General features: G+C 38.9%; 1 pseudogene; it reads left to right on the forward strand.

Annotated features, from left to right (window-relative positions):
- The first annotated feature begins 1,927 nt into the window (after window positions 1-1,927).
- On the forward strand, window positions 1,928-2,046 carry LOC112482855 (annotated as a pseudogene).
- The last annotated feature ends 6,512 nt before the right edge of the window (window positions 2,047-8,558 follow it).

The raw sequence follows: 8,558 nt of genomic DNA on the forward strand, positions 1-8,558 counted from the left end.
CAGCCCCTCACCTCCTGCTGTGTGGCCTGGTTTCTTACAGGCCATGAACCAGTTGGGACCCCTGGGACAAGGCAAATTGAAAGATTCCACAAGTTTTGCCAATTAAATTTTAACTCTCTTGTCAGTTTGTTCCACAAAACCAGAGGACTGGTAATGATGATCACAATGGAAATGCTGCAATATCAGTAAGATGGGGCTCCCTGATTGCAATGGGACTCTGAGGCTTTTCCAAGCAGGAAATACCCTTTCTCAAAGTATTTTAGTAACTGTGGTGGCTGTAGCCCTTCAACATGGGAATACTTCTACCCAATGAGAATATATACGAATCATCATTAATACATTTTTATCCTCAAGGTGGGGCAATTGGATTGAAATCCACTTTCCAAACATCAAATAAAATGAATTAGTTTTACATTTCCCTTCTGTAAAGAAAAATTCCTTATTTTATTTAGAAGTAAAATTTAACTCTTTTAGTATTAGGAAGGTTCAGTTTATCAAAGCAATCAAAGAGCTGATGATGCAGACCATAGAAAATCATTTTGATAAAACATAAAATCTTTACTTTCTCTTTATAATTTCCTAATAAGAGCATACCAATATGTATATATTGATATTTTATATATCAATAGTATAGAAAAACTTCTGTCCTTTTAAACAAGAAAGAAACTCAAATTCCAATTCTGTGTTAGCATAATTTTGACGTCAAAAGAAAATTAGCTTAAATTAGTTTCAATCTTAGTTTGACGATACATAAGATTTATTTTTTCAAGATTCCTCCTCCATAACCTTCTGCAACTTTCACAAACTTTCTGTGACTTTCATAACCCTTCCATATTTTGTCTTATCTCTTTCTTTACATATTCTAGATCACTTTAGGACAAAACTACTTTCTTTTCTTTCAATAAAAATGTATTTCTAGTCCTCATACCTTCTTTTAGCAAACACACACCTTATTCTCCATGTGCAATCATTTTCCATCACCATGACATCTCAATCAGGCTTTGCCATGAGTGTCTGGATCTTAATCTGAGGACTTTGTGTCCTTCTAGCTTTGCAAAATGACAGACTAAGGTCTCCAAAGGTATCATACATGTTACCCTGGCTTCACATCTGGTCTTTCAGCTCCAAAGCTAGCAGAGCAGTGGGCAACTGCAGGTCCTTCTTAATTAAACAACTTCCTTAAGCTAGTTTTTATTTACTAAAGATTAATCCTAGATCACATGTACTTAAAAAGCTTTAAAAAGCAATTGCATCAGTTTTTGTTATTTCTCTAGATTGCATGAGTGCTCATTTGTTTTAAGCCAAGTGAATAGGGCCCTTTTACAATCTAATTCGAAATTACAAATCAAATTTTGGCAATACTATCCAATGGTAGAAATATACCTTATTTTCACATATAAACATACATAAACACACAGTCAACACTATAATTCAAAACTTAAAAGAAAAAGTATGGATCCGAATATGTTTTCAGGAAGATGGACTAAGTTAAGATTTTGCTCAGATGGCCTAAGTTTTTTTGCATGCTGTAAGAATTCCTTTAAAGTTGTTTTTAAAACCAAAGAATGCATTCTTTTGTCTCTGAGAGGTTTGAGATCCTCTCTCTTAAAGTTTATCCTTATGGTGAGCTTATCAACAAACACAAACAAAAGAATATGGAGAGCAAGTGTGCACAATGATTGGGAAGCTCAGAAAATAAAGAGAGTGGCTCCCAAAGCCCTGAGTTTTAAAAGCAGCTGATTTTCCTGGGGGTGGGGGAGAGAAAGATGGCTCTGGAGGTGGAGCTGAGCATAAGATAGCTAACTCCACCAGTAGACAAAGACAGTGGGGGAGAGGAAGAAAAGTTTCAGAGGGTAGGCAGGGCAGTAGGCAAGGGGGGCCTGGTAACTGAGGGATATTCCAAGATTTTTAAAGAAAACATGGCTTTAGCTATGGCTATGCCACCCTGAACGTGCCCAATTTTGTCTGATCTCGGAAGCTAAGCAGTGTTGGGTCTGGTTAGTACTTGGATGGGAGACCACCTAGGAATATCAGGTGCTGAAGGCTTAAACAAACAAACAAACAAACAAACAAACAAACAAACAAAACATGGCTTTAGATTCACAAGCACAAGAGTTAGAGGAAAAGTGTTCCAAGGATCTCCTTCTTGTTCCAGTTTTGCAAGTGCCATTTTCCTTTTTTATTTATCAAGGCATTTACCCAATTTAGAATTACTTTTTCCTAATGGAGACAATAGTAGCCTGTTGATTTCATTTAGAGCTCTCAATTTATCAATTAAAAAAAAAACTTACCATTGTTTCTGGGAGGTAGGGTATTTTCTTTGTTTTAGTTGAGCACATAAATAGACAAGCTTTGGGGTTTCAAAGGAACCTAACTTACCCAATAAAGCTTGAGATCATCTTGCGTGATTTTTACCAATTATAATCCTTTGTATTGCAATTTTTTTTACATGCAATCAGCCAAAGTCCCCCCGCTGCTGCCAGCAGGAGGTGGCTGATTAGCATGAGAATTTTAGAGCATGCGTTACCCATTTTGCATCCTACCTTATGGGTGGTGTCCCCTCCAAATGCCCCTTAGCATCAGTGTCCTCACATGCACTCCTCATGAAAGTATCTTTTTGGATGCCTGTTAGTGTGAGTGTGCTTACAAATCTTGTGGACAAGGCCTAGTCACAATCTGGAGGATACTCTCCCTAGGTACCAGACACAAAGGAAGAAAGCCCTCCCTGGAAGCCACCCTCCCTGGTTCCAAATATAACTTATAAACCTCCTAAGCAGTAAACCTGAATCGTATGAAGGAATCTTGTAGGCCCAAATGCAGGAACCGAGGTCACCAGATGAGGGTTCCTTACCTAAACTAAATAAAATCTCTGAGACCACAGCTGCCAAGTGTAGGAGATCTTGGATCTGAGAGGACTTACCAGAGACCCTCAGGAGCCACCAGGAAGACAACTCGAGCACAAGGGGCTTGTGCAGGTTCCAGATGTGTTGGTTTCAGGATGGCATCAGGAGATCAAGTTGTCATTTCAGAGCTCCATATTGGGCGCCTGTAACGTCAACTGATGGTTGTTGGTTGGTGTCGATTCCATTCCAACAGGAATCCCTAGTCTGGGATGCAGTGAAGAAACAAATTATTTTCAATGGGAACAGCTCAATTGTGATACAACACAGCAGTGGAACAGCTCAATGGTGTTAGAGCTCAATTATAAGACAGCAAGCTATGGAACAGTGTGGCTGTGAAGCAGCCATTGGTTGAGATCCCTCTCTGGCTAGACAGCTCTGCTCTGTTCTGGTCCAATCCACTCTGTTCTGCCCTGCTCCAGTCAGGTCCACTCTGCCCTGTCTGTCCTGCTCTGCTCAACTCTGGTCCACTGAAACATCTTGGATGTTTTAGTTCTAGCCATGGAAATAGGTTTCAGTCTTTGCCAGAAAGGGAAAATGCGCATTCCAAGATAGAGCAGAACTGACTTATACAGAGAATTCCCAACCCTGGTCCCTGATTGGTCCATCCTAATACGAATGAGAACTCCAAACCCTCACAGTTTATTGGTCCGAAAAGCACTGTCCTGATTTGTCAAAGTGGAGCCCCTCTGATTGGTTGGTAAAGATGTTAAAGGCAATATAGCCACAAAGTTCCGACAGGACTGGGATAGTCTCAGTCCTATTGCTTGAAATAGAATTCTAGAAACAGTTTTATAAGGGTTGGCTCAGTCGGCCGGAACCCAGTGAGGGTAGGCAATTCAGTATAATCTTCTCCTTGAAGCACAGCTTGTGTCAGAGACTCCTGTTTAGCAATGCCTGCTAGTCTCCATTTGTAAATTTGAACCCAGTTAGCCACCAGGAACCCTTTTTGGTATCTTCTTGCCCAGGGTCAACAGCATATATTACATTTTGTTTATTTAGTCAACTGCTGATGGACATTGGATTATTGTTATCTTTTACTATTTTTATTTTTTTTGCTGACTGGCTATCACACCCTAAAGAGCCTCCACCCCGAACACCCTCCACCTACAGAGTTGTTGTCACCTCGGAGGCCCACAAGCCCTTGCACCCCACCCCACCTCTAGCACAGGAATACATGTGAGGCCCTGCCATGTCTCCAATGGCAGGCCTCAGAGAAGGCCAGGGTAAAATAACAGAGAAGGAAGAGTGATGAAAAGGGTAGGGGGCACTGTTGGCCACCTGATCAGGGGAGCCTAGCTGTGCTACAGGAAAAATGGAGCTGGGCCTGTGGCAGGTGGGCACAAGGACAGGGCGCCAGAGTGCTGCTTGAGCCAGGGTGGATTGATGCCACAGCTGGGAATGCTACTGGGACAGGAAGGGGCAGGCTATTCCTCTTTTGGCTATTGTGAATGCTACAATGAACATTGTCATAAAAGTATCAGTTTGAGTACTTACTACAATTATTCTGGTTTTATACTTGTACAACTGCTAAGTTATATGGTAACTTTGTTTAACTTTTTGAGGAGCTGTCAAACTTTTCCATAGAGCCTGTAGCATTTCACATTCCCACTAGCAATACACAGGGTTTGAATTTCTCCACATCCTCACCAATACTTGTTTTCTATTATTTTAATTATAGCTATCATAGTAGGTGTGAAGTGGTATCTCGTTGTGGTTTTGATTTGTTTTTTCCTAATGACTAATGATTTTGACAATCTTTTCACGTGGTTATTGGCCGTTGGTACATCTTTTTACAAAGGTGTACTGAATTATTTTTCTAGATGTTCTTGTTCTTTTAAATACTCCTCCAGTCTGAGTCTGGAGATTCCTTGAGCTTCTAATTAGCAATTTATTGTTTCCTAATAAGGTCCCAGATCCCACAGTTTCATAAAATTATTAGTAAACTATTCAAACCTTCCCATCAATATGTATAGAACTTTCCTAAGTATATATCTCCACTTTCTCCTGCTTTAAATATTATACTGCTCAAACTGGCCCCTTGAAGGAGAAAACTAGATAAGCTTCTTAGAGGAAAATAGTTTTTATTTCAGGTTTCTAAGATAAACTTTTCACTTGACTGGAGATAGTTTGGCAGGGCAACACAGAAAACAGAAAATATAATCATTCCAGAACTAGAAATATAAGACCTCCGTATTTTATAGGTACCTCTTCAGGGAGAAATGTTAGAACCTGTGATTTCTTTTAATAAATATTTGCTCTGGCCACTTCCATATAAAGCTCTAGATTGAGAATATAGGAAAATATGGAGCAGAATAGAATCAAATCCTTGTAATGCTTAAGAAATAATTTTTGGGAGAAGTTTCCCGTATGGTTGTATATTAAAATTTTAAGACTTATTTAGCTGTAAAACTGAATTATCCCTCCACAAATTTCATAAGGGGAAAAATGTGCCCCAGAGTGTTATTCTCAAGCCACTGATGTCAAATATAAACCAAAATCCTAAAATCTGGTTTAATGTTTGTAAATGTCTTACTAGAAAATCCTACTCCAGATTGTTCTCATCTAGATTTGCTGACTTTGGTGTTCTAATGGCTGTAGAAAGACTGGCTTTGAAAGTCATGTTTGAAGAATAAGAGCTGTGGGGAATCTATGACTCATGTCGTGGTCACCAGTTACTGTGATATTGTATCTCACTCTCATAATTAAATTTTAGGAATGGTCTGCCTCTTTCACAGTGTCAAATCTGATGGAGGGAATACCAGTTAAACTGGTCAAAACCCTTCAAGTTAAACACTATTAGTCCCCTCATGCTAAATGAGAAAGATCCCAGTTACCTGGTATGGACTTTCATGTTAAAGTTTATTCAATCACCTGTAACATCTGTGTGAGAGGAATGGGAGATTCAAGCTATAGTGGACTAGCTTCATTGGCATGCTTGTTGGGCACACTGTGAGTTGGGAACTTGACAATATTTGAGTGTACCTGAAGAGGTACAAGAGGGCTGCTCACTGTTGGGTAAGCAGGATTGTTTTCAAAATGGAGGAAACTGACTGTAGGGAGCTGGATTTATTGGTAAAGTTCTCCCCAAACTTTGGATTAGAGATAGAGTGCCAAAGAGCTTTCTCAAAATGACTCTTGGAGAATATAATTCCCTAATATTGTGTTTAGTTGATACAAATTCTTATTTAGAGGAGATCAAAGTGTAAGTATTCTATATTATCAACTCGTCCATCAATGATAGATAGGTAGATAGATAAATAGCTAGCTAGCTAGAAAGATAGATAATATATAAACTTTCCAGATATCATATCAAGAACAGAGCAGCCATTTTACCTTTAATAACCTAATTGGATCAGACTTACTATAACTCCTTCTTTCATTATATTCTCCGGAGGAAAGCTTCCTTTAAATATCCTCAGCGCACAAGATTCTGGGAAACATGGCTTAGTGAGAGACGTCCTCAGATCTCTCCCCTTGAAAAACAATAAGCTGAACATCTAAAACTCAACAAAAAACACCCAAACTGCACATCACCACGTGTGAGCGTGGGAACTGTGCATAAGAACTACCACAGGTCAGAACCCCGGGTGTTGGGCAGTGGACTGGGAGAAACAAAGAAGTTGCCTCTTGCAGCCTCAGGAGCTTGGAGCAGGAAGAGTAAAGGTGTGGCAACTTCCCAGAACAACCCTGCCTGGAAGTGCCCAGAATTCTACACAGCCGGCAGCAGGGCCCAGTCATCAGGGTAAAGAGCAGAGAAGCGAGACGGGGCCGCAGAGAAACAGCAGTTGATTTTTGCTGGCTGCAGTTGTAAAACTGAGGCTGAGCCGCAGCCCCCAACTCCCAACCCAGAGTGCCCCTTCCCCCACACTCTCTGAGACAATCACCACGAAGCCCCAGAGGAATGTGAGCAAACATTGCCAAGATTGTTTGTTAAAACTGGCAGGGACTGAAACTGAGAGTAGCGAGTGTGATTAAATTTCTACGAGAAAATTTTAAAAAACATTATTTAGGCTTTATATAAAGCAGAGATCCAAGAGGCTTAGACTTCACATACTGGAAACCAAAAAGAAAGCCCCTTCTTTGTAGTAGGCTAAAGAGAGATCTTTATGTAACAAATCTTCTTTCTGGAAAAACAGAAGATACACTTTCATTAATACCCAGGAGGAGAAATAGTCCATTAAACACAATTAACAACCAAGATGACAAGGCGTCTCAGAAAGAAAGAGAAAAATCTCCAGAAAATAAGCTTACAGACATAGAAATATGTGACTTAAATGACAGAGAATTCAGGATGGTACTTCTAAAAAAACTCAATGAGATTGAAAATAATTCATATCAACAGTTCCATGAATTGAAAAAAACAACTAGATGAGCAGATCAAGGAGACTGAAACTCTCAAGGAGAACAGAATAGATCTTCTGGAGATGAAAAACACACTGCAAGAGTTGAAAAATGAAATAGGAAGCTTGAGAAATAGAGTTGATAAAATGGAGGAAAAGATCAGTGATATCAAAGACTGAAATCTAGAAATAAATCAGAAGGAAGAAGAGAGAAACCAAAGAATGAAAAACAATGAAAGAGAAATATAAGAACTAGCTGATACTCTCATGAAAGGAAACATAAGAATAATGGACATTCTTGAAGGGGAGAAAAGGGAGCAGGGATTAGAAAGCATTTTCAAACAAATAGTTGATGAGAATTTCCCAAATCTAAAAAATGAACTGGAGCTTGCAATTCATGAAGTCAACAGAACACCCAATTATCTCAACCCAAAAAGGCCTTCACCAAGACACATTGTATTAAAACAAGCAAAAATCAATGACAAAAAAAGAATTCTCAGGGAAGCCAGGGAAAGAAGACGATAATCTATAAAGGAAAAGCCATTAGATTGTCATCAGACTTCTCAGCACAAACTTTACATATAAGAAAGGAGTGGAATCACATATTCAAACTATTAAATGAAAGGAACTACTAGCCAAGGATAATATATCCAGGAAAGCTCTCCTTTAGATATGAAGGAGAAATTAAGACCTTTCCATACATACAAAAATTGAGGAATTCTCCACTACGAGGCCTGCACTACAGGAAATACTGAAAGGGGGTCAGCACACCTAAAACAAAATGACAAAAAAAAAAAAAAAAATACATAATTAGGAGTAAAATGACTATCAGACAAACAGAAGCAAAAGAGTCAATTCTTACTAAAAACAGGGCATTATAAGCTTAAATTAATAATATGATAATTGCTATAGCAAGATAGTAATGAACATTCAGCATACATAAGGACAAATTGAGATAACAGTGACTAAAGTGGAAGATTCAAAGATCCAAAATTACAAAGGGGAATGGATATAAGGCATGCACAGAAGAAAATGGATGACCGTATATACATAACTATCTTTTACATATTTGTAATGGTAAGTATACACAGAAGATTCAGAACTGAAGTATATAACATAAAACAAGAACCAGAAGCAAAACCCACAAAAGCCAATCAAAATAAAGAAAACAGAAATGAAAGGACAAAGAAGCAATGGGAACACCGAGATACCAGCAAGCAAAAGATAAAATGGCTTAAGAAGACACCATATTTCAATAATCACCCTAAATGTAAACGGACTGAACTCACTAATAAACAGGCATAGAGTTGCAGCA

Source organism: Pteropus alecto, unplaced genomic scaffold (genome assembly GCF_000325575.1).
Source record: "Pteropus alecto unplaced genomic scaffold, ASM32557v1 scaffold395, whole genome shotgun sequence".
NCBI lineage: Eukaryota > Metazoa > Chordata > Mammalia > Chiroptera > Pteropodidae > Pteropus > Pteropus alecto.